Genomic DNA, 25,342 nt, shown 5'->3' on the forward strand with positions numbered 1-25,342 from the left:
GCCACATTCAGGCAAGTGGATGCAACGGCGTGGCTTGCCAAGCTTAAAAGAGCTCCTGTCACTCTCTGCCCAGCTTACGGCCATACCACCCTCAGCACGCCCGATCTCATCTGATCTCGGAAGCTAAGCAGTGTCGGGCCTGGTTAGTACTTGGATGGGAGACCGCCTGGGAATACCAGGTGCTGTAAGCTTTTACATTTCTCCTCAACCCTAGCAGAGCGGGCTGTTTGCTCAGGTCCACATTATACTGCACCGTGTTATGGGAAAAGTGTTTTCTTTCTTATTCTATGCAGTTATTGTATGATTTATGAGGTATCTTCTGCAATAATATCTTGTGTTTTTTATTACTTTTATTTTATGTATTTGACATTTCACCTAGATTGTTCAATTATTTGTTAACTCAATAATTGCATCGTTCTTAGACAACAGACACTATTACCTGCAAGAATTTTCTGTTTTCAGTCACAGTGCTGCTTTTGCTTTGTTCACAGTTCATGCCTATGGTCGGTGACACATTACAAGTAATGATTTTGGCTTCTCTCTAGTTGTTTTGGTTAAAGGGAGAGCGAAATACAAAAAAGAGGATATTGTGTTTAAGGCCAAAATGGCCACCTTCTGTGTACGTCCCAAAATGTTCTAAGTCCTTTATAAACGCCACATTCAGGCAAGTGGAGGCAACGGCGTGGCTTGCCAAGCTTAAAAGAGCTCCTGTCACTCTCTGCTCTCGCTTACGGCCATACCACCCTGAGCACTCCCGATCTCGTCTGATCTCGGAAGCTAAGCAGTGTCGGGCCTGATTAGTACTTGGATGGGAGACAGCCTGGGAATACCAGGTGCTGTAAGCTTTTACATTTCTCCTCAACCCTAGCAGAGCGGGCTGTTTGCTCAGGTCCACATTATACTGCACCGTGTTATGGGAAAAGTGTTTTCTTTCTTATTGTATGCAGTTATTGTATGATTTATGAGGTATCTTCTGCAATAATATCTTGTGTTTTTTATTACTTTTATTTTATGTATTTGACATTTCACCTAGATTGTTCAATTATTTGTTAACTCACAACGGCATCGTTTTTAGACAACAGACGCTATTACCTGCAAGAATTTTCTGTTTTCAGTCACAGTGCTGCTTTTGCTTTGTTCACAATTCATGCCTATGGTCGGTGACAGACTATAAGTAATGATGTTGGCTTCTCTCTAGTTGTTTTGTTTAAAGTGAGAGCGAAATACAAAAAAGGGGATATCGTGTTTAAGGCCAAAATGGCCACCTTCTGTGTACGTCCCAAAATGTTCTAAGTCCTTTATAAACGCCACATTCAGGCAAGTGGATGCAACGGCGTGGCTTGCCAAGCTTAAAAGAGCTCCTGTCACTCTCTGCTCTCGCTTATGGCCATACTGTTGGAGAAATACTGCATTTAATCATTGAAACATTGTTGGAATTTATTTTGCTGATCTGCTCAAGTCTTGTCAGCTGTGCTATAGCCTTGAAGTTTTCTCCCTTCTGCTCTGCAAGAAATAGGGAGTACCAGTGTGTAGCATCCTTATCTGATGAGCCCAATGCTTGCTTTGTGCAGAGAATATTTCCTACGTACTGTGTGACTATGCACCTCCCAGAATGCAATACATATTATGAGATGAATCCCTGTCTTCTCTTCAGTGAGAGGAAGTTGCCTTTGCTGTAAACTGCTCACTCCTTGCAAGTAAAATCCTGAAGAAGGTCTCAACTGATTGTGTCTGCTTTATTTAAGATTTACGAAGGGAACTAACAATTTCCTACCCTGAGCATGCCAGATCTCGTCTGATCTCGGAAGCTAAGCAGGGTCGGGCCTGGTTAGTACTTGGATGGGAGACTGCCTAGGAATACCAGGTGCTCTAAGCTTTTACATTTCTCCTCATTCCTAGCAAGGGGTCCTGTTTTCTCAGGTCCACATTATACTGCACCGTGTTATGGGAAAAGTGTTTTCTTTCTTATTCTATGCAGTTATTGTATGATTTATGAGGTATCTTCTGCAATAATATCTTGTGTTTTTTATTACTTGTATTTTATGTATTTGACATTTCACCTAGATTGTTCAATTATTTGTTAACTCAATAATTGCATCGTTCTTAGACAACAGACGCTATTACCTGCAAGAATTTTCTGTTTTCAGTCACAGTGCTGCTTTTGCTTTGTTCACAGTTCATGCCTATGGTCGGTGACACATTACAAGTAATGATTTTGGCTTCTCTCTATTTGTTTGGTTTAAAAGGAGAGCGAAATACAAAAAAGGGGATATTGTGTTTAAGGCCAAAATGGCCACCTTCTGTGTACGTCCCAAAATGTTCTAAGTCCTTTATAAACGCCACATTCAGGCAAGTGGATGCAACGGCGTGGCTTGCCAAGCTTAAAAGAGCTCCTGTCACTCTCTGCTCTCGCTTACGGCCATACCACCCTGAGCACGCCCGATCTCGTCTGATCTCGGAAGCTAAGCAGGGTCGGGCCTGGTTAGTACTTGGATGGGAGACCTGCCTAGGGAATACCAGGTGCTCTAAGCTTTTACATTTCTCCTCAACACTAGCAGGGGGCGCTGTTTGCTCAGGTCCACATTATACTGCACCGTGTTATGGGAAAAGTGTTTTCTTTCTTATTCTATGCAGTTATTGTATGATTTATGAGGTATCTTCTGCAATTAATATCTTGTGTTTTTTATTACTTGTATTTTATGTATTTGACATTTCACCTAGATTGTTCAATTATTTGTTAACTCAATAATTGCATCGTTCTTAGACAACAGACGCTATTACCTGCAAGAATTTTCTGTTTTCAGTCACAGTGCTGCTTTTGCTTTGTTCACAGTTCATGCCTATGGTCGGTGACACATTACAAGTAATGATTTTGGCTTCTCTCTAGTTGTTTTGTTTAAAGGGAGAGCGAAATACAAAAAAGGGGATATTGTGTTTAAGGCCAAAATGGCCACCTTCTGTGTACGTCCCAAAATGTTCTAAGTCCTTTATAAACGCCACATTCAGGCAAGTGGATGCAACGGCGTGGCTTGCCAAGCTTAAAAGAGCTCCTGTCACTCTCTGCTCTCGCTTACGGCCATACCACCCTGAGCACGCCCGATCTCGTCTGATCTCGGAAGCTAAGCAGGGTCGGGCCTGGTTAGTACTTGGATGGGAGACTGCCTGGGAATACCAGGTGCTGTAAGCTTTTACATTTCTCCTCAACCCTAGCAGAGCGGGCTGTTTTGCTCAGGTCCACATTATACTGCACCGTGTTATGGGAAAAGTGTTTTCTTTCTTATTGTATGCAGTTATTGTATGATTTATGAGGTATCTTCTGCAATAATATCTTGTGTTTTTATTACTTTTATTTTATGTATTTGACATTTCACCTAGATTGTTCAATTATTTGTTAACTCAATACTTGCATCGTTCTTAGACAACAGACGCTATTACCTGCTAAGAATTTTCTGTTTTCAGTCACAGTGCTGCTTTTGCTTTGTTCACAGTTCATGGCCTATGGTCGGTGACACATTACAAGTAATGATTTTGGCTTCTCTCTATTGGTTTGGTTTAAAAAGGGAGAGCGAAATACAAAAAAAGGGGATATTGTGTTAAGGCCAAAATGGCCACCTTCTGTGTACGTCCCAAAATGTTCTAAGTCCTTCTATAAACGCCACATTCAGGCAAAGTGGATGCAACGCGTGGCTTGCCAAGCTTAAAAGAGCTCCTGTCACTCTCTGCTTCTCGCTTACGGCCATACCACCCTGAGCACGCCCGATCTCGTCTGATCTCGGAAGCTAAGCAGGGTCGGGCCTGGTTAGTACTTGGATGGGAGACCGCCTGGGAATACCAGGTGCTGTAAAGCTTTTACATTTCTCCCTCAACCCTAGCAGAGCGGGCTGTTTGCTCAAGGTCCACATTATACTGCACCGTGTTATGGGAAAAGTGTTTTCTTCTTATTCTATGCAGTTATTTAATGATTTATGAGGTATCTTCTGCAATTAATATCTTATGTTTTTATTACTTGTATTTTTATGTATTTGACATTTCACCTAGATTGTTCAATTATTTTGTTAACTCAATAATTGCATCGTTCTTAGACAACAGACGGCTATTACCTGCAAGAATTTTCTGTTTTCAGTCACAGTGCTGCTTTTGCTTTTGTTCACAGTTCATGCCTATGGTCGGTGACACATTACAAGTAATGATTTTGGCTTCTTTCTAGTTGTTTTGTTTTTAAATGGAGCAGCGAAATACAAGAAAAGGGGATATTGTGTTTAAGGCCAAAATGGCCACCTTCCTGTGTACGTCCCCAAAATGTTCTAAGTACCTTTATAAACGCCACATTCAGGCAAAGTGGATGCAACGGCGTGCTTGCCAAGCTTAAAAGAGCTCCTGTCACTCTCTTGCTCTCCCTTACGGCCATACCACCCTGAGCACGCCCGATCTCGTCTGATCTCGGAAGCTAAGCAGGTCGGGCCTGGTTAGTACTTGGATGGGAGACGCCTAGGGAATACCAGGTGCTGTAAGCTTTTTACATTTCTCCTCAACCCTTAGCAGAGCGGCGCTGTTTGCTCAGGTCTAACATTATACTGCCACCGTGGTTATGGAAAAGTGTTTTCTTTCTTATTCTATGCAGTTATTATTACTGATTTAGACGTATCTTCTGCAATTAATATCTTGTGTTTTTTATTACTTGTATTTTATGTATTTGACATTTACCTAGATTGTTCAATTATTTTGTTAACTCTATAATTGCATCGTTCTTAGACAACAGACGCTATTACCTGCAAGAATTTTCTGTTTTCAGTCACAGTGCTGCCTTTTGCTTTGTTCACAGTTCATGCCTATGGTCGGTGACACATTACAAGTAATGATTTTGGCTTCTTCTATTTGTTTGTTTAAGGGACAGCGAAATACAAAAAGGGGATATTGTGTTTAAGGCCAAAATGGCCACCTTCTGTGTACGTCCCAAAATGTTCTAAGTCCTTTATAAATGCCACATTCAGGCAAGGGGATGCAACGGCGTGGCTTGCCAAGCTTAAAAGAGCTCCTGTCACTCTCTGCTCTCGCTTACGGCCCATACCACCCTGAGCACGCCCGATCTCGTCTGATCTCGGAAGCTAAGCAGAGTCGGGCCTGGTTAGTACTTGGATGGGAGCCTGCCTGGGAATACCAGGTGCTGTAAGCTTTTACATTTCTCCTCAACCTAGCAGAGCGGGCTGTTTGTCTCAGGTCTACATTATACTGACACCGTGTTATGGGAAAAGTGTTTTCTTTCTTATTCTATGCAGTTATTGTATGATTTATGAGGTATCTTCTGCAATAATATCTTTTGTTTTTATTACTTCTGTTTATGTATTTGACATTTCACCTAGATTGTTCAATTATTGTTAACTCAATAATTGCATCGTTCTTAGACAAACAGATGCTATTACCACTGCAAGAATTTTCTGTTTCAGTCACAGTGCTGCTTTTGCTTTGTTCACAGTTCATGCCTATGGTCGGTGACACATTACAAGTAATGATTTTGGCTTCTCTCTATTTGTTTGTTTAAAGAGGAGAGCGAAATACAAAAAAGGGGATATTGTGTTTAAGGGCCAAAATGGCCACCTTCTGTGTACGTCCCCAAAATGTTCTAAGTCTTTATAAAGGCCACATTCAGGCAAGTGGATGCAACGGCGTGGCTTGCCAAGCTTAAAAGAGCTCCTGTCACTCTCTGCTCTCGCTTACGGCCATACTACCCTGAGCACACCCGATCTCATCTGATCTTGCAAGCTACGCAGGGTCGGGCCTGGTTAGTACTTGGATGGGAGACCGCCTGGGAATACCAGGTGCTGTAAGCTTTTACATTTCTACTCAAACCCTAGCAGAGCGGGCTGTTTGCTCAGGTCCACATTATACTGCACCGTGTTATGGGAAAGTGTTTTTCTTTCTTATTCCTATGCAGTTATTTTACTGATTTATGAGGTATCTTCTGCAATAATATCTTTGTGTTTTTTATTACTCTGTATTTTATGTATTTGACATTTCACCCTAGATTGTTCAATTATTTGTTAACTCATAATTGCATCGTTCTTAGACAACAGACGCTATTCCTGCAAGAATTTTTCTGTTTTCAGTCACAGTGCTGCTTTTGCTTTGTTCACAGTTCATGCCTATGGTCGGTGACACATTACAAGTAATGATTTTGGCTTCTCTCTAGTTGTTTTATTTAAAGGGAGAGCGAAATACAAAAAAGGGGATATTGTGTTTAAGGCCAAAATGGCCACCTTCTGTGTACCTCCCAAAATGTTCTAAGTCCTTTATAAACGCCACATTCAGGCAAGTGGATGCAACGGGCGTAGCTTGCCAAGCTTAAAGGAGCTCCTGTCACTCTGTGCTCTCGCTTATGGCCAAACCACCCTGAGCACGCCCGATCTCGTATGATCTCGGAAGCTAAGCAGGGTCGGGCCTGGTTAGTACTTAGATGGGAGACCGCCTGGGAATACCAGGTGTTGTAAGCTTTTACATTTCTCCTCAACCCTAGCAGAGCGGGCTGTTTGCTCAGGTCCACATTATACTGCACCGTGTTATGGGAAAAGTGTTTTCTTTCTTATTGTATGCAGTTATTGTATGATTTATGACCTATCTTCTGCCAATTAATACTATTGTTTTTTTATTACTTTGTATTTATGTATTTGACATTTCACCTAGATTGTTCAATTATTTGTTAACTCTATAATTGCATCGTCTTAGACAACAGACGCTATTACCTGCAAGAATTTTCTGTTTTCAGTCACAGTGCTGGCTTTTGCTTTGTTCACAGTTCATGCCTATGGTCGGTGACACATTACAAGTAATGATTTTGGCTTCTCTCTTAGTTTGTTTTGTTTAAAGGGAGAGCGAAATACAAAAAGGGGATATGTGTTTAAGGCCAAAATGGCCACCTTCTGTGTACGTCCCAAATGTTCTAAGTCCCTTTATAAACGCCACATTCAGGCAAGTGGACTGCAACGGCGTGGCTGCCAAGCTTAAAAGAGCTCCTGTCACTCTCTGCTCTCGCTTACGCCATACCACCCTGAGCACGCCCGATCTCGTCTTGATCTCGGAAGCTAAGCAGGGTCGGGCCTGGTTAGTACTTGGATGGGAGACCGCCTGGAATACCAGGTGCTGTAAGCTTTTTACATTTCTCCTCAACCCTAGCAGAGCGGCGCTGTTTGCTCAGGGTCCACATTATACTGCACCGTGTTATGGGAAAAGTGTTTTTCTTTCTTATTCTATGCAGTTATTGTACGATTTATGAGGTATCTTCTGCAATTAATAGCTATTGTTTTTTATTACTCTGTTTTATGTATTTGACATTTTACCTAGATTGTTCAATTATTTGTTTAACTCTATAATTGCATCGTTCTTAGACAACAGACGCTATTACCTGCAAGAATTTTCTGTTTTCAGTCACAGTGCTGCCTTTTGCTTTGTTCACAGTTCATGCCTATGGTCGGTGACACATTACAAGTAATGACTTTTGGCTTCTCTTCTAGTTGTTTTGTTTAAAGGGACAGCGAAATACAAAAAGGGGATATTGTGTTTAAGGCCAAAATGGCCACCTTCTGTGTACGTCCCAAAATGTTCTAAGTCCTTTATAAACGCCACATTCAGGCAAGTGGACGCAACGGCGGTGGCTTGTCCAAGCTTTAAAAGAGCTCCTGTCACTCTCCTGCTCTCGCTTACGGCCATACCACCCTGAGCAGCCCGATCTCGTCTGATCTCGGAAGCTAAGCAGGGTCGGGCCTGGTTAGTACTTGGATGGGAGACCGCCTGGGAATACCAGGTGCTGTAAGCTATTACATTTCTCCTTAACCCTAGCAGGGGGCGCTGTTTGCTCAGGTCTACATTATACTGCACCGTGTTATGGGAAAACGTGTTTTCCTTTTTTTTCTATGCAGTTTTGGTATGATTTATGAGGTATCTTCCTTGCAATAATATCCTGTGTCTTTTTATTACTTGTATTTTATGTATTTGACATTTCACCTAGATTGTTTCAATTATTTGTTAACTCAATAATTGCATCGTTCTTAGACAACAGAGTATTTACCTGCAAAACATTCTCGTTTTCAGTCACAGTGGCTGCTTTTGCTTTGTTCACAGTTCATGCCTATGGTCGGTGACACATTACAAGTAATGATGTTGGCTTCTCTCCATTTGATTTATTTAAAGGGAGAGCGAAATACAAAAGAATAAGAATAAGAATAAGAAAACCTTTAATAGTCCCGCAGTGGGGAAATTACCTCTCACAACAGCAGTACAGAAGAGCAAGAATACAGGTACAGAACAGTTTGTGTTGGCACAGTACAAAGCAGTACAGTACAGTTAGAGTGAGTATGAGGTCATTGCAGGGTTATTGCACAGTAATGGGTATAAGATTTGTACCGGTAACAATATACATGATTGTTCACAGATTTACACAAATATTGTGCAGAGCAGGTTGCTATATAAACCACTGATGCAGTGGGTGAGTGACTGTGGTGGGATGTGGTCAACAGTTCTGATTGTACAGTCTGACAGCAGCAGGTAGGAAGGATCTACGATATCTCTCCTTCACACAGCGAGGGTGGATCAGTCTGCTACTGAAGCTGCTTTCCAGAGCAGACAGTGAGTCCTCCAGTGGGTGAGAGACCTGGTCCATGATGGATGTCAGTTTAGCCAGGACCCTTCTCTCACCCACCTCCTGCACCGTGTCCAGAGTGCAGCCCAGGACAGAGCTGGACTTCTTGATGATCCTGTCCAGTCTCTTCCTGTCCCTCGCTGTGATGCTGCTGCCCCAGCAGACCACACCGTACAGGATGGCTGATGCCACCACAGAGTCATAGAAGGTCTTCAGGAGTGGCCCCTTCACTCCAGAAGACCGCAGTCTCCTCAGCAGGTAGAGTCTGCTCTGACCCTTCCTGTACAGTGCATCCGTGTTATGAGTCCAGTCCAGTTTATTGTTCAGATGCACTCCCAGGTACTTGTAAGAGTCCACTCTCTCAATGTCCCTTCCCTAGATGTGCATCGGTGGGATGACAGCAGGCTGCTGTCTGCGGAAATCCACCACCATCTCCTTTGTTTTCCCTACATTGATCAGGAGGTGGTTCCGCTGGCACCAGTCCACAAAGTTCTGAGTGAGTCCTCTGTACTCTGCATCGTCATCATCGGTGATCAGTCCGACGATCGCAGAGTCATCAGAGAACTTCTGCAGAACACAGCTGTCCGTGTTGTGTCTGAAGTCTGACGAGTAGAGGGTGAAAAGGAAGGGGGCCAGTACAGTCCCCTGTGGGGCCCCCACACTGCAGGTCAGAGTGTCAGACACACAGTCCCTGGCTCTCACAAACTGAGGCCTGTTTGTGAGATAGTCCATAATCCACTCCGTCAGATGAAGGTCCACACCAGCCTCCTCCAGTTTGTGTTTCAGAAGCATCGGCTGGATGGTGTTGAAGGCACTGGAGAAGTCAAAGAACATGATCCTCACAGTGCTGCCGGGCTTCTCTAGGTGGGAAAGGGCTCGATGTAGGAGGAAGATGACAGCGTCGTCTACTCCTATGCCGTGTCGGTAGGCGAACTGAACCAGGTAGGTTCCCACTGCAGAGCGGAGGTGACCCAGGACCAGTCTCTCCAGTGTCTTCATCAGGTGTGATGTCAGAGCCACTGGTCTGAAGCTGCTGGGGTCTTTGGCGTGCGGTGTCTTGGGCACTGGTACCACGCAGGAGGTCTTCCAGAGCTGTGGTACCACCCTCAGCTTGAGGCTCAGGTTGAAGACATGCTCCATAACTCCACACAGTTCGCCTGCACAGGACTTAAGGAGTCTGGAGCTGATGCCGTCTGGTCCAGCTGCTTTCCTGGCCTTGATCTTCCTGAGCTCACTTCTCACCTGGGTGCTGGAGAAGGATAGGGGTGGAGGGAGTGTCTTAGTGTGGTGTGAAGTGAGGGGTTGAGGAAGTGACTCAGTGTGGTGTGAAGTGAGGGGGTGTGGTTGGGATGAGTCACCAGTCGTCAGGGCTGAGGGTAGAGGGCTTTGTGTAAAGGTGTGAAGGGCTGTGGGGGGTGGTAATCCAGTGGTATGAGGTGACAAGAGGTTCGAGGCAGCTGCTGGGGTGTGAGTGGGTGCTTGGTTAAACCTATTAAAGTGTGAGTTCAGCTCGTTGACCCAGCTCAGGTCCCCCTCAGCCTGTGGGTGTGGAGCTTTGAAGCCTGAGATGGTTTTCAGGCTCCTCCACACCTCACTCACATTGTTCTGCTGCAGCTGCTCCTCCATCTTCCTCCTGTAGCTGGAAAAAGGGGATATTGTGTTTAAGGCCAAAATGGCCACCTTCTGTGTACGTCCCAAAATGTTCTAAGTCCTTTATAAACTCCACATTCAGGCAAGTGGATGCAACGGCGTGGCTTGCCAAGCTTAAAAGAGCTCCTGTCACTTTCTGCTCTTGCTTACGGCCATACCACCCTGAGCAAGCCCGATCTCGGAAGCTAAGCAGGGTCGGGCCTGGTTAGTAAGTACTTGGATGGGAGACCGCCTGGGAATACCAGGTGCTGTAAGCTTTTACATTTCTCCTCAACCCTAGCAGAGCGGGCTGTTTGCTCAGGTCCACATTATACTGCACCGTGTTATGGGAAAATTGTTTTCTTTCTTATTCTTTGCAGTTATTGTACGATTTATGAGGTATCTTCTGCAATTAATATCTTTTGTTTTTATTACTTCTGTTTTATGTATTTGACATTTCACCTAGATAGTTCACTTATTTGTTAATTCAATAATTGCATCGTTCTTAGACAACAGACGCTATTACCTGCAAGAATTTTCTGTTTTCAGTCACAGTGCTGCTTTTGCTTTGTTCACAGTTCATGCCTATGGTCGGTGACAGATTATAGGTAATGATTTTGGCTTCTCTCTATTTGTTTGGTTTAAAAGGAGAGCAAAATACAAAAAAGGGGATATTGTGTTTAAGGCCAAAATGGCCACCTTCTGTGTACGTCCCAAAATGTTCTAATTCCTTAATAAATGCCACATTCAGGCAAGTGGATGCAACGGCGTGGCTTGCCAAGATTAAAAGAGATCCTGTCACTCTCTGCTCTCGCTTACGGCCATACCACCCTGAGCACGCCCAATCTCGTCTGATCTCGGAAGCTAAGCAGGGTCTGGCCTGGTTAGTACTTGGATCGCAGACTGCCTAGGAATACCAGGTGCTGTAAGCTTTTTTCATTTCTCCTTAACCCTAGCAGGGGGCGCTGTTTGCTCAGGTCTACATTATATCCCACCGTGTTATGGGAAAAGTGTTTTCTTTCTTATTCTATGCAGTTATTGTACGATTTATGAGGTATCTTCTGCAATAATATGTTGTGTTTTTTATTACTTTTATTTTATGTATTTGACATTTCACCTAGATTGTTCAATTATTTGTTAACTCAATAATTGCATCGTTCTTAGACAAAACAGATGGTATTACTGCAAAAATCATTCTGTTTTCAGTCACAGTGCTGCTGTTGCTTTGGTTCACAGTTCATGCCTATGGTCGGTGACACATTACAAGTAATGATTTTGGCTTCTTTCTAGTTGTTTTGTTTAAAGGGAGAGCGAAATACAAAAAAGGGGATATTGTGTTTAAGGCCAAAATGGCCACCTTCTGTGTACGTCCCAAAATGTTTTAAGTCCTTTATAAACGCCACATTCAGGCAAGTGGATGCAACGGTGTGGCTTGCCAAGCTTAAAAGAGCTCCTGTCAATCTCTGCTCTCGCTTACGGCCATACTGTTGGAGAAATACTGCATTTAATCATTGAAACATTGTTGGAATTTATTTTGCTGATCTGCTCAAGGCTTGTCAGCTGTGCTATAGCCTTGAAGTTTTCTCCTTCTGCTCTGCAAGAAATAGGGAGTACCAGTGTGTAGCATCCTTATCTGATGAGCCCAATGCTTGCTTTGTGCAGAGAATATTCCTACGTCCTGTGTGACTATGCACCTCCCAGAATGCAATAACATATTATGAGCTGAATCCCTGTCTTCTCTTACAGTGAGAGGAAGTTGCCTTTGCTGTAAACTGCTCACCTCCTTGCAAGTAAAATCCTGAAAGAAGGTCTCAACTGATTGTGTCTGCCTTTATTTAAGATATACGAAGGGAACTAACAATTTCCCTAACATAATTGGGGGCTCGTCCGGGATCCCAAGATCCTCGCTTTGCCGGGACATCGAGTCGGCGACTGAAGTCTGTGCACAGCCAGGTTTGGAACCTGCAGAAAATCCTGGGAGGTGAATTCTGCCCAGGTCAGACGTCGGCTGGTGGTCCGACGAGGCGAGGTGACGGAATCCTGAACCAGGGCCAGGACACAGATCAGGCGAGTATGAAAAGAGTAAATCCTAAGGTATCTTAAATTCCGTGAGTGGCTCACGAGGTAAAAGAAGACTGGGTCTTCAGAAAAGTTCCGTGACGAGGTCACGAGGTAAAAGAGGACAGGGTCCTCGTAAAATAGATTAATGATAGTTTGTCTGATTGAAGCAGCGGCAGAGTGGAAACCTGACGGTGTCAACGTAAACTCTGTGATCAGCTGGAGTAAATCAGACTATATAAATAAGTGTTATTGTTTGTCGGTCTCTAAGTGAATTTTAATTTTTTAGAGGAAGTCTCAGAGACTTTTTGTGTTGTGTGTCTGATTGAGATCAAAATTGAGAGGTTGGTTTACTGAGACAGCTGTGTCCGCAGGAAACTAGTTCCTGTAGAAGCTTGGCACAGTCGATGCTCTCTGTGAACACTGTGACTGATCGTTGATCTCAATCCTCGTAGTGAAGCAAATTAAAGAACACTAAGGGTGAAAACCTTGAAGGTGATTCCAAATACATGTCTAAAAGACATTCTCAGTCGACTATAATAATATATACATAACTTACCATAGTGGAAAAAGAAATTTGGATTTGATGGAAATTTAAAAAAGTAGAATTGTGTTAAAAATTTGATGGATAAAATAACTGTGATAACTGAAACAGTTAAAAGAACAAGATGGGGAATATAATAAAGGGACCAGTTAAAAATTCATGCTATATGCACAAAAAATTTTGAATTAAAAATAAACACTAAAGGGGTGTATAAGTATGGAACAAATTAAGTGAAGACATAAAAAATATTAATGAAATGATAGAAATATAATAGAAACTATATAATAGATATAATTTAATAATTGTTTTATATTAATATAAAAAATAACCTATAATACAATAATAATATAATTGATGTGCTTAAATATAAATATAAAGGCATGCGTCAATTAAAACATAGGAAAGAACAAGTTCATTGATTAATTAGATGGAACGTTGTGGAAGTGGTGCACGAATATTAACATTCTGTTATAATTTCTTATTGTTAAAATACTTTGTGATGTATGAAACTAACAGTCTATGTTCAGATATTGAAAACAAATCAATGAAATGAAGCAAAAGCAACAATGTTTGCTGTAGACAGTGAAGGATGCTATTGGCACTGACTTATGTGTAAGACTGCATGATTACCCACAAATTACCCTAACCATATTTGGCAAAAAGAAAAACCTGCACATGAGGTTGTTAACAGAGTTTATGATTGGAATCCAAAATAAAAGTGTGACTACAGCTCAATGACGGTGTGAAAGAGAATAGCTCTGAACTGGAAAACCCAGACTGTGCCCACAGCCCACCTTAGAGGAAATCAACAATGAGCAACAGTGTGCTTTAGGTTTGGCAGAGAGACGCAGCCCATACTGCACGGCTGAGGCCACAGACAATCTGACTGTCCACAGAATGATTCTGCTGGAGCAAAGTGATGGGCGAGAGGCCAGTTGGGTTCCAGTACCAGTGTAGATAACAATGAGGAGGGAGGTGAATGCACTGACACACTCCACAATGAAGATACACACGCACGCACACGCAGACGCACTCACTGATGATGTCACAGCTAACAGCAATGAAGAATGCTTGCTATGCTTAGACTCAGAAATGCTCACAGCTAACTGCAATGAATAACGCTTGTAATGCTTAGATTCAGAAATGATTTGACAATGTTTTTCAAATGTAGAAAAAAAAAAAACTTTATAAGTCATGTCAGAGACAATATTAGACTAATACACTCAGACCTGATGCAGAACAAGGAATAGCACTTGTCATAGACTCCCTGTTAAGAAGTTGTGGTACCTGATCCCTACATTCTGTTGAATAATTTACACCCAGATAAGCAGATCTTCTCAGTTATAGATGTTAGTAATGCCTTTTGTAGTATCCCAGTTCCCCCAGGTTCACAATTTTGGTTTGCGCTTACTTACAAAGGTCAGCGATGCACGTACACCAGGCTACAATAAGGTTATTGTAAAAGCCCGACTAGTTTCCGACTAGTGTATTCCAGCAAATCTTGCTGAAATTACACCCCCACGCAGTAGTCAGATATTACTGTACGCAGATGATGTTCTGGTGGCGTCACAGACTGAAGAAGAATGCAGTAAAGATACTGTAGCACTTCTTTCATTTCGGCCAGAGAACAGTCACAAAGTCAGTAAAAACAAACTGCAACTGTTGAAGAAAGAGTTTTCAAAAGTAGAGAACCTAGACCACATTTACAGGACAAACCCATACCTGGTTCTGTATTTGTCTTTGTGGATGGACCAAGCACAAAGTCTGAAACTAGAAAAACGCAGAGTGGCTGTGTGGTTCTGACTGATAGTGAGACCTTGAAAGCAGAACCGCTTCCCCCACACTACAGAACACAAGCAGCAGGAATAATTGCACTGACTGAGACATGCCGACTCAGGTCAGATAGTTACCATCTATACTGATAGCAGATACGCACAATGAACTATTCATATATTTACCAGTCAATGGGAAAAAAGAGGCATGATGACATCAACGGGAAAGACTATAATGAAGGTGATTTAATGAAAAATTTGTTAAAAGCGGTACAACTACCAGCAAAAATAGCCATTTGATGCACTGCACTCTCAAAAGTAAAAAAAAAAAAATGGACTCAAAGGACAAACTGCAGAAAAGTTATTACTATGTTTGACGAGGGGAACCTGTCCTACCAACATCCCTCTATAAAGGAGCAGCAATATTGAGACGTGGGCCTTGCCATGTCTCAACGGGGGGGATGGTATGGATAATAAACAAATACTATACTGCTTATGCATTTACAAATTATTCTAAAAAATGTTGTTCCCGATGCATCACTTGCTCTACATATAACCCTCAAGGAATTATTCGACAAACAAGAAGAACATTCCCTATAGCAGAATATCCATTTCATTATTTGCATATTGGATTTTTGTAAAATTAACTAGCTGTCAATGTAAAAAGTAGTGTTTGACAATTATAACCTTTTTTTTCCAAATGGATAGATCCACTAGCTGTAGCAAAACTCTAGTATGATATAATACGATTTGGGATACTAGATCGAATTTGTAGTGAAAACGGACCACACAGATTTTTCCTACCTGCTGCTATCAGACTATATAACCAGAACTGTTAACTTCCTATTGCTACATTAACTCACCTACTGCATCAGTGATTTATGTAATAATCTCCTCTGTGCAACATTTGTGCAAATCAGTACAATATTTAAATTTATACAACCCTTCCAATTCCTTCCATATGTCAAAGGTGTTAAAACATCACAAGAAATGTTTTTCTGAAAATGCTTTTCAAGATGTGCCTTGTCCACAGGAGGGACCACTGCAGGTTGGTGACTGGGTGTTCACCAGAGTCATAAAGCGCAAGAACTGGACCTCACCCCGGTGGGAAGGCCCGTATAGAGTGACGCTGACAACACCTACAGCCTGCAAAGTCGAAGGCATCTCCCGGTGGATACACAACACACACTGCAAAAGACAACAGGTACAGGCAACCGAGTAGTATTGTCCGTGAGAAAAAACCCAACTGAGGGAGGGGAAAAATCTGCCTACAAAGGGGGTCAGCAGCATTTAGAGCACTGGTCGTCTCAACGGCAGCGAAGAAACCAGCGGTACCTTCTCTCATTTAGGGGGACATTCTCATAAGGAGATACTATGAGGGGACACTGTCCAGCCACGGGAGTTGTACTAACTGACCTTGTACTGTTGATTGATGCTAGGCCACTCCCCGACCTCATCAAGGATGAGGAGAGACCTACTGACCAGTATCACACTAATTTGTGGTATTGTTAAATGAAGACAGAGCACTCTTAACTTTACTGGTTCAGTGTGTCACTATTATGATGGTCCTGATTTCATGGGGACCCTCCCACAGTCTGATATCAACTATGTTTGTAGGCACACAATCTATGTGCATCTTCCACCCAATTGGGTAGGTTGGTGTGCCCCTGTTTATGTTTCAGATGGCTCCTACGTGATAACACCACAGCAGATGACTTCCAAGGGACGACTACGGAAGCGAGAGATTGATCTGAAGGAAAGTGATCGGATCTGGGGATCAGACGTCCCCATGGACAAGAAGCTCTGGACTACAGGCCAGAAAGTGGCACTATCCCTATTTCCAAGGTTAGCGGTAGGAACAAACATGCTAAGAGCTGAAACCATAAATTACTGAATGACTCAACAGGCACTCCGTGACCTACAGCACATATCGAATGTGCAGGCGGCTGACGTAATGAAGGACAAATCCTGGTTGGTTTAGGTCTGGCACATGGACTGACATTATGATGAAGATTTTTGGACCGAATTCCCTGTTTGAGGGCCATGATCATCAGGCTGGTGAATCAAGGCCTTCTCAGGGTGTGCGCAGTCATGCACTCTCAACAAATACACTATACACCTTTAAAGCTTGATAACTGTAAAGTGAACCTCCACGATGTCGACGGAAATGGACGCTAAGCTGTAAATATTGTGCTTCTGTGCTTTTGACCCTACCTCAGATGTTCTAACATTTATTCCATGTTTTATGATGACTGCACTCAAAATCAAAAGACGTTGTGCTGTTCTGATGTATGCATTATTGTTTAATGAATGTTTCAATGTTAAACAGGAGGGAAATGTTGGAAAAATACTGCATTTAATCATTGAAACATATTTTGCTGAAGCCTTGTTAGCTGTGCTATAGCCTTGAAGTTTTCTCCCTTCTGCTCTGCAAGAAATAGGGAGTACCAGTGTAGCATCCTTATCTGATGAGCCCAATGCTTTCTTTGTGCAGAAAATATTTCCTACGTACTGTGTGACGATGCACCTCCCAGAATGCAATACATATTATGAGCTGAATCCCTGTCTTCTCTTCAGTGAGAGGAAGTTGCCTTTGCTGTAAACTGCTCACTCCTTGCAAGTAAAATCCTGAAGAAGGTCTCAACTGATTGTGTCTGCTTTATTTAAGATTTACAAAGGGAACTAACAATTTCCCTAACAAACCATCGTTTCAAAATTGGTGGCCTGGATATGTCTGCATTCGCGCTGACCAATCACAGAACCAGCTTCAACCCCCAACCCCCCCCCCGGACAAACATGGACCCCTAAATGTATCTGAAACATTTCGTTTCAGTCACTCCAGTCACAGACAAAAGAAGAAGTCACTCAATGCGCAGTCTACCATAGGAAGTGGCGCTAATGCACCTTTCAGTTGGTTGCCACCCGCCATTTAAAAGACAAAAGAAGAAGTTGGCTGCTTCCCCAAACGGAAGTACATGCTTGATACTTATTTGATGTATGTACTCCAGAAGTTTAATTGCTAGAACGGTTGAATCTAATAGCTACAGCGACAGAGAGAGACAGTGTTGCAAGGTGCTGACACGCAATTTGGATGAGTCCAAGCCTCTCCAGCATTTGTCCGGTTCGAATTGTGTGATATGGTACTGAGGTCATTTACTCAGCTCACATTATAGCTGCTAGCGCGTTAGCGGTTAGTGTTAGCGGCTAGCGCTAGTAAGTTGTGAGAGTCAACTGTGTTTCTAATTACCACCGAGCCTGTCGTGTGTATGCTGTAGCCCGAGTAGACCCGTGGATTTGGGTTATTGCAAGTTCTATCTAAGTCTAACATGTGTGTTTTTGCTTATCTAGTCAGCTACTTGAGCTGTAAACGTGACTTTTTTTTTTATACAGGCTGACGCATGCCAGGTACCGAAACGCGAGGAGGTTGCTTCTCAAACTGACACGCGGCTACCTTGTAGAAGAGTGCTCACCTCAGGAGCAAAGGTATGTACATTTAACAGCCGTATAATCCTTTTTTGGCCAATATGCAGTTTTGTTTGAGATTATTTTGCATTTCACATTTCAGTAGTTGTGGTATTCATAATCTGATCTATATTATGCCTATGTATTTACTCTGTATGCAGTTGGTCAACTTATTTTGATATTTTAGTCTGTTGACGGGTAATTTGTAACTCTAGTGTTATGGTGCAGATTATGTGGAAAATGTGATGGAGACCATCTTCAATAAAGTCTTGCTGGACTCAGGTTGTTCTATGGAGGACCTTGTAAACATCTCTGTCCCACCGGCCCTCTGAGCAGAATTTGAGCAACCTGACAGAAAGGAGGTCATTAATGTCATGCTAAGATTTAACAAACCAGTACTATAAAATAAGTTGAAAATGTGTTTGCTCCACACACCATTAAAACTGATCTAACTACTGTACCTCTATTTATTGTTTAGATCTGTAAAGGTTGTGAGATACATAGGAAATACTGGTAATTTCATTAATCTGCTATTCTATTCTTTAGACCTTCTAGAGTGGTGTCAAGGAAAACAGCTGCATCCTCCATCTGTACAGCAGCTGCAGTGCTTCCGATGTCTTTTAACACGTGAAGACAAAAAAGATCCTCACATCCCCCCAGCCAACTGCCCATGACTGTACCTGTTCCACTCCAGAAACTATGCTTTCAACATAACTATGAATCCTACCCGTTCATTTTGTGGTCTGCAAATTGAACTGTGACGGTAACTTATCCAGCATTATAGTGCTGGTGCATTGGTTAAAAATAAAGTTGGCTTTGACTATTGCTGTTTCACTGAACTATTTTTGTATGTATATACCTAATGAGGGAAAACAGACAAATGTTTTATAATATTTCAGCTTTTATTGAGGTATTGCCAAAAAAACAATAATTTAGGTATTTCACAGGTGGTCTAAGTCTAACAACAAACACTGCCCTGATCCAGACCAGGGAAGGTGGGATGACTTGGACTCTTCGCCCTAGAAGTCCCCAGCACCAGCTGACAAGACTTCTAGGCTAAATACCTGCAACGACTTGAGATACACACAGACATAGTACTGAAAAAAAACAATAACTACATTTCTATTAGTTATATATTAGCACTTGATATATCATACACCTTACTAAAAGCAATTAAAAAATATTAGGTCAATATATATTTAGAAACAAAACTATGTTTGTAAACCAGAGTTCCCAGGTACATTATGATTAATCTGTAAATAGTAAAATGCTCTAAAGTTTTTTATGAATTTCTGAGATACTGATTTATTCCATGCATGTGTTATTGTCTGATATACTGTATATTAAATGTGTTCTGTAATTAATACACATTCAATCATATTGGCTCCAGTCCTGGATCATCAACCATACATGACAGTAGGTTTGGCAACTGGTTCAGGCGTCTTGAGGTAAGCTTTATTGAGATTTTTTTTTTATTAATAAAAATAATAAACACATGCAATATCTTGAAAGCAATAGTTGCTGTCACACCCATCCCTCTGTAGGCATTCACTGTTGGCACTTAATTACAGACAAATACGGCAAAATATAAGCTGCAGCTGAAGATCCCATTATAGAAAAATTATTTTCACACAGGAGCAGAACGAGAAATAAAAAAACATGTAAAAATTAGTTTATATTAGTTTATCAAGCTATGCTCCTGAACAAGCTGTAGTCGTGTTATGAATATTCTGTTGTATTAATTCAGGCTGCTAATTTGCAACCATTAGTATTAGCGTTAGCAGCTAATCAAGTTGCGTATTATATAAATCAAATTAAATTAAATGTGAATCTGCCAGTTAGACGTACCTTGCGCCAGTTGAAGTGTAACCACTTCAACAGCTTCCCATTCGACTTCAGAGTCAGATTTTGGATCAAACGTATGGTTGAACTCCACTATGAGGAAGAGGTAGCCAGTTTCGCTGTTATGGTGGATTCTGTGACCGTGACTTTTGATCCCAGCGGCGAATCACAGCTATGCGCTTCCTCAAAGGGGTGTGGCGATCAGTTTAGCTTCCGACACACTCCGAAAATAGAGCGTTGTGGACGAGAGCTTAAAACACACATTTTCAGACGGGTCGTGTGGGCGATCTACAGCGCTTTTTGGCATGAAAAGTTACAGACACCTTACTGAGACATCAAGGTCCAATACTTTAGCAATGTGGAGCATGAAAAAAGCATGTGCATGGATCTTTAATGTGTATTGTGTGAGCTAGAGTGCGTGATGTCACAGCTAGAGTGCAAGGGCTTGCTTTTTTAGGAAAGCTGTTTGTCTGCTTTTAACTCGTCACTACAGCCACACTTTTCACTCTATCAATGTAATTTTTTCACTAAATTGTACTCATCCCTGTCTTCTTTCTAATGATGTGTCTGCCTATACCCTCGGACATATACTTTAGTCACTATCCACCTCAAAGCGCAGAGAGATCCTAAATAATGATAATTTTCGGCAGACGCCTGGGGAAAAAAACAGGAGGAGACATATTATGAAATTGCGATTGTAGTGACAAGCTTTCGTTCTCAAACATAAAATTCCAGTTGTAGAAGGAAGCCTTGTGATTCATTAAATAAAATATATTATTTAACTATTATGGTTTTGCTGGAATAAGCCTATTTATCAATCTGCTCCGCCCACATCTAAATCTGGATCGGTGCACTCTGCTTTCACAGAGCAGAGTGAGCCTGATTTTCTCGCCTTTTGTCTCCATGGTGACAGCACAGCTGCAGATTTTATTGACAGGTCAATCTCCTGATGCTCAGTCTACACAGCAGTTCCATGCTTATTACTGATTTATCAACTACACTACTGGATTGTGTAGGAGTTAAGCACACACTTCCCTTATATCCTTTCAAAATAAAAGCATCAATCCAAATATTTAGCTTTAATAGCAATATTTCTGCTTTTGGCTGGGTAATTATGACTATTTAAAGATAGAGTATAAGTTTAGTAATTACCCACACATGCTTCCCCTACAAACCTTTCAAAATAAAAGCACCAATACAATTTATTAGCTTTTACTGCACTGTTTTTGCCTTTGAATGGTTAATTATGAGTTACGTTACGTTATTACCCCCCTCACATTTTGATTTGATTCAAAGGAACCTTTTTGGTTGTGACTGAATAATTACAGATTGGTAATGAGACTGTTTTGCAGTTCAGCAATTAACCACACACACACACTTATTATGGTGCTTTAATTCTGAAAGGGCTTAATGTAAATCTTTTGCATTAATAGGGCTTTTTTTGATTTTAAATAATAAATTATAAGTAGGCGGCACGGTGGTGCGGTGGGTAGCACTGTCGCCTCACAGCAAGAAGGTTCTGGGTTCGATTCCCGGAGGCGGACCTCGTGCCTTTCTGTGTGGAGTTTGCACGTTCTCCCCGTGTTTGCGTGGGTTCTCTCCGGGTTCTCCGGCTTCCTCCCACAGTCCAAAGACGTGCATTAGGTTGATTGGCCTCTCTCCATTGCCCGTAGGTGTGAGTGTGTGAGTGAATGGTTGTCTGTCTATGTGTTGCCCTGCGATGGACTGGCGACCCGTCCAGGGTGTACCCTGCCTCTCGCCCGTAGCCAGCTGGGATAGGCTCCAGCACCCCCGTGACCCCGCACTAGGGAGTAAGCGGTTAAGAAAATGGATGGATGGAATTATAAGTAATTACCTGCCATTTAATAGTTTACTCACTCATAAACGACAGCTAAATCTTTTCAAAATAAAAGCACAACGTAATTTATTACCTTAAATGGAAAGATGTTTGGTTCTGACTGGTTAATTATGACTACTTTTTAAACTATTACACAGTTAAGCAATTAACTACAAATGCTTCCTCAAATTCTTTCAAATTAAGAAGCTACTCAGTTTTTTCATGATTGTCAATAATGCAGCTTGGTCAACTGTTCAATCATTGTCATCTTTTTATCTTATAACGGTTTCACCGTAATATATATATAGGTTCTGCACAGTATCCTTGCTGTTCCTAGGATTGCAATTTTCTGGACTAAGATGTCGGATGTTTTTCCAGGGATCTGTTGTAGCCACTCCTCCAATTTGGGGGTCACTGCCCCTAGTGCTCCAATCACCACAGGCACCACTGTGGCCTTCACCTTCCAAGCCTTCTCCAGTTCTTCTCTGAGCCCTTGGTATTTCTCTAGTTTCTCATGTTCCTTTTTCCTGATGTTGCCATCGCTTGGTATTGCCACATCCACCACTACGGCTTTCCTCTCTTCTTTGTCCACCACCACAATGTCTGGTTGGTTTGCCATTACCTTTATGTCTGTCTGTATCTGGAAGTCCCACAGGATCTTGGCTCGCTGGTTCTCTATCACCTTGGGAGGTGTTTCCCACTTTGACCTTGGGGTTTCCAGTCCATACTCTGCGCTGATGTTCCTGTATACTATGCCAGCCACTTGGTTATGGCGTTCCATGTATGCTTTCCCTGCCAGCATCGTACATCCTGCAGTTATGTGCTGGATTTTCTCAGGGGCCTTCTTGCACAGTCTACACCTTGGGTCTTGTCTGGTGTGGAAGATCTGGGCTTCTATGGCTCTGGTGCTCAGGGCCTGCTCCTGTGTAGCCAGGATGAGTGCCTCTGTGCTGTCCTTTAGCCCAGCCCTTTCAAGCCATTAGTAGGCTCTGTTGAGATCAGCCACTTCAGTTATGTTCCGGTGGTACATCCCGTACAAGGGCTTGTCCTCCCATGATGGTCCCTCTTCCAGCATCTCATCCTCTGTTCTCCACTGCCTGAGACATTCACTCAGCACGTCATCTGTCGGAGCCTTATCCTTGATGTACTACTTCCTTGCGGCTAGCGTACAGTCTCAGGGTGCTGGATTTGGGGTGGAACCCCTTCATGTATGGTGAGGAGCTTTCGTGTCTTAACATCTGTGGTCTGTATCTTTTCCTTTGGACACCTTTTTATTCCCGCAGGGTATCTGATCACTGGCAGGGCCTTACTTGTAGCAATCCACGTCTGGACCGAGGTAACCTGACCTACATGTGAACCTAACTCCCTCCTTTGAAGAGCCTCTACGTCCTCTCCAGTCCCCAGAGATAAGGGACCCTGAATCTTTCTCCACCACAGGAGACTGGTTTCTATCACAACAGGCACCAATTAGCACCAACATCTCAAATGTCCATATCAAAGAACCATGAGTCCACGTTGTTGGTCTACCTGTAAATCTCACAGGATTCCACCTCTGCTTATCATGCCAAAAGGACAGGCTGTCACAATTATCACTGAGAAGCTGCCTCTCCCAGAACTGGGACCACCAGCCATAAAATGTGGAATGTGCTCATCAAGGGAACGAGAGACTTCATTTGGACACAAGTTCTGGTTCAGATGCACCAGAACTTTCAACTTACATGAAACAGATGCCATTCTGTGGACAAAATGTTTTCATTTGATATTAGATTGGTTTCTGTTAGATGTTTAATGCCTGATCTACAGATTTGCCAGGAAATTCCTAAAGTTACAAAGGGACTTCAACTTATCACCATGCTTTCCTTTGTGTGTATGGACAAAGTTGAAATAGAGAGACTCACCTTCTTTACATCTTTTAAACATACACATAGACTATTTCCACCAGTTACAATTAGGTATCCTCATTATTGTATTACATTTTTAAGTGTTACAATTGTTTAATTAGTAATGTCCAGATTAGGTCATTTATAATTTGATTTAGCTTGCATTTATTTTTCGTGTATGTTTTAGTGTTTACTGGATGTTACTTAAGACAAGACCAGTCATGAAGAATAACATTACATTTGTTTCAGCGTTTTAAGGGACCACGTATAAGACCTTAATATTCTATGCATTTAATATTGCTGTTTAACCATTCTGAATTCTCTACTTATTTGAGTGTCAGAGTGATCGTTGCACGTGTATTGTGTTATGGTGTGATGGAACTTTGAGCTTGATGAAAAGAGGAAAGCTTAGTTATCCCAGATTTAGGATCAATCCAAATCAAACAGTTTGATTCCTGATCTGAAGAGGTGGAACTCTTCACCACTGGTTGAACTAAATTCTCCGCCCTGCAGTGACCACTGCCCCAGGGGTATTTAAACCAGTGATACCCTAGTGGAAGCGGATTTCATCCCTTAGCAGCTGGTTCATTTGTGCTGCCAGGCGCTCATGGATTGCAGTGAGCTTCTTTAGCCAGTTGGCATGGATCATGTCAGGGCCGGGTGTTGTCCAGTTTTTCATACCTGAGACTCTCTGTTGGATGTCTGCCACTGTGATAGTCACTGGATTTTTTTTTATTTAACCTTTATTTAACCAGGAAGGATTCTGTTCAGGGAGGTTGCTGTGGTCTTCCCTCAGGTCCACCAGCCACTGTGCATCACTGTTGTGTGACGCCTCCCTTTCCCATATACCTTTCCACTACTGTTTCCAGTCTTGGTGGGTCTGCTCTGCTGTTATTACCCTGCCATTGAGAGTACACTTTTGCAGGTTGTGTTGCGAACAGCCGGTTTATTCGTCTGGCTTCGTGGTCTCTGGTGTATCTCTTTAGGCGGCTGGCCAAGGCTTGTAGCCTTTGCTTGGCAGTTTCGAGGGCTTCAGGTATGGTCATCTGGCTGTACCTCTTGGGCATCGGTCTTTTCATTGCACCTCTCTGGGCCTCTGTAATTTGGCTCACTTCCCCTGAGCTGCCTTGATTTTTGCCAACTCCAACTTTCGTTTCCCGAGTGGGCTCCCATGATTGCTCTTATAGCCAAGCACCTCTAGGATCACTGATGCTGAAGCGTATATCAGCTCATTGGTTTCTGTGATAGTTGTGGGATGGCTCTCAAAGCTGCATTCACATCTTCCATGAGACTTTTTGATGGTACTTCACTTAATCGTTGTAGTTGTCTTCGGGGTTGCCTGTTCAATCTCGCAATCTTATCTTTCTGGGTGCTCAGCGTGTCTGTGCTCATTGGGGCTTCGTACCCAATTTTCGGTTGAAAAGAGATGGTGAAATCTCCCCTCTGACCTGGCGTCCTGTAGCATTTGTCTTGTACCTCATCAATCTCAAGTTGTGATAGCAGTTGCCGTTTGTGGATGTTGGAACACTGAGCTACTAGTTGTTTTGCCGTGAGCCCTGAATGTGGGTTTGTCCCATTCGCTGCACATTCTTTGCATGTAACCCCTCTGACTACGGTTACTTGAGTAGTAACGTTCCAACAGAGCCTTTTTCTCACATTTTAGCCATTTCTTTCTTGTTCCAGTAACCC

General features: G+C 42.5%; 9 non-coding genes and 4 pseudogenes across 9 annotated transcripts; all 13 read left to right on the forward strand.

Moving 5' to 3' along the window:
• Positions 1 to 72: 72 nt before the first annotated feature.
• LOC114864672 (5S ribosomal RNA) lies at positions 73 to 191 on the forward strand. Its single transcript, XR_003787382.1, has one exon. It is a non-coding gene; the product is annotated as a 5S ribosomal RNA (ribosomal RNA).
• Positions 192 to 726: 535 nt separating this feature from the next.
• Positions 727 to 845, forward strand: LOC114863949 (5S ribosomal RNA). Its single transcript, XR_003787189.1, has one exon. It is a non-coding gene; the product is annotated as a 5S ribosomal RNA (ribosomal RNA).
• Positions 846 to 2,411: 1,566 nt separating this feature from the next.
• On the forward strand, positions 2,412 to 2,532 carry LOC114864073 (5S ribosomal RNA). Its single transcript, XR_003787244.1, has one exon. It is a non-coding gene; the product is annotated as a 5S ribosomal RNA (ribosomal RNA).
• Positions 2,533 to 3,068: 536 nt separating this feature from the next.
• On the forward strand, positions 3,069 to 3,187 carry LOC114864562 (5S ribosomal RNA). The gene has a single exon (XR_003787346.1). It is a non-coding gene; the product is annotated as a 5S ribosomal RNA (ribosomal RNA).
• A 541-nt stretch (positions 3,188 to 3,728) lies between these two features.
• Positions 3,729 to 3,847, forward strand: LOC114864645 (5S ribosomal RNA). The gene has a single exon (XR_003787375.1). It is a non-coding gene; the product is annotated as a 5S ribosomal RNA (ribosomal RNA).
• Positions 3,848 to 4,396: 549 nt separating this feature from the next.
• On the forward strand, positions 4,397 to 4,514 carry LOC114864167 (5S ribosomal RNA; annotated as a pseudogene).
• A 539-nt stretch (positions 4,515 to 5,053) lies between these two features.
• Positions 5,054 to 5,173, forward strand: LOC114864037 (5S ribosomal RNA). The gene has a single exon (XR_003787220.1). It is a non-coding gene; the product is annotated as a 5S ribosomal RNA (ribosomal RNA).
• A 536-nt stretch (positions 5,174 to 5,709) lies between these two features.
• On the forward strand, positions 5,710 to 5,828 carry LOC114863987 (5S ribosomal RNA). The gene has a single exon (XR_003787205.1). It is a non-coding gene; the product is annotated as a 5S ribosomal RNA (ribosomal RNA).
• A 541-nt stretch (positions 5,829 to 6,369) lies between these two features.
• Positions 6,370 to 6,488, forward strand: LOC114863921 (5S ribosomal RNA). The gene has a single exon (XR_003787176.1). It is a non-coding gene; the product is annotated as a 5S ribosomal RNA (ribosomal RNA).
• A 537-nt stretch (positions 6,489 to 7,025) lies between these two features.
• On the forward strand, positions 7,026 to 7,143 carry LOC114864088 (5S ribosomal RNA; annotated as a pseudogene).
• A 546-nt stretch (positions 7,144 to 7,689) lies between these two features.
• Positions 7,690 to 7,807, forward strand: LOC114863889 (5S ribosomal RNA). Its single transcript, XR_003787168.1, has one exon. It is a non-coding gene; the product is annotated as a 5S ribosomal RNA (ribosomal RNA).
• Positions 7,808 to 10,423: 2,616 nt separating this feature from the next.
• On the forward strand, positions 10,424 to 10,536 carry LOC114864286 (5S ribosomal RNA; annotated as a pseudogene).
• Positions 10,537 to 11,071: 535 nt separating this feature from the next.
• LOC114864214 (5S ribosomal RNA) lies at positions 11,072 to 11,190 on the forward strand (annotated as a pseudogene).
• Positions 11,191 to 25,342: the final 14,152 nt, after the last annotated feature.

This window comes from Betta splendens, chromosome 1, assembly GCF_900634795.4.
Source record: "Betta splendens chromosome 1, fBetSpl5.4, whole genome shotgun sequence".
In the NCBI taxonomy this organism is placed as follows: Eukaryota; Metazoa; Chordata; class Actinopteri; order Anabantiformes; family Osphronemidae; genus Betta; species Betta splendens.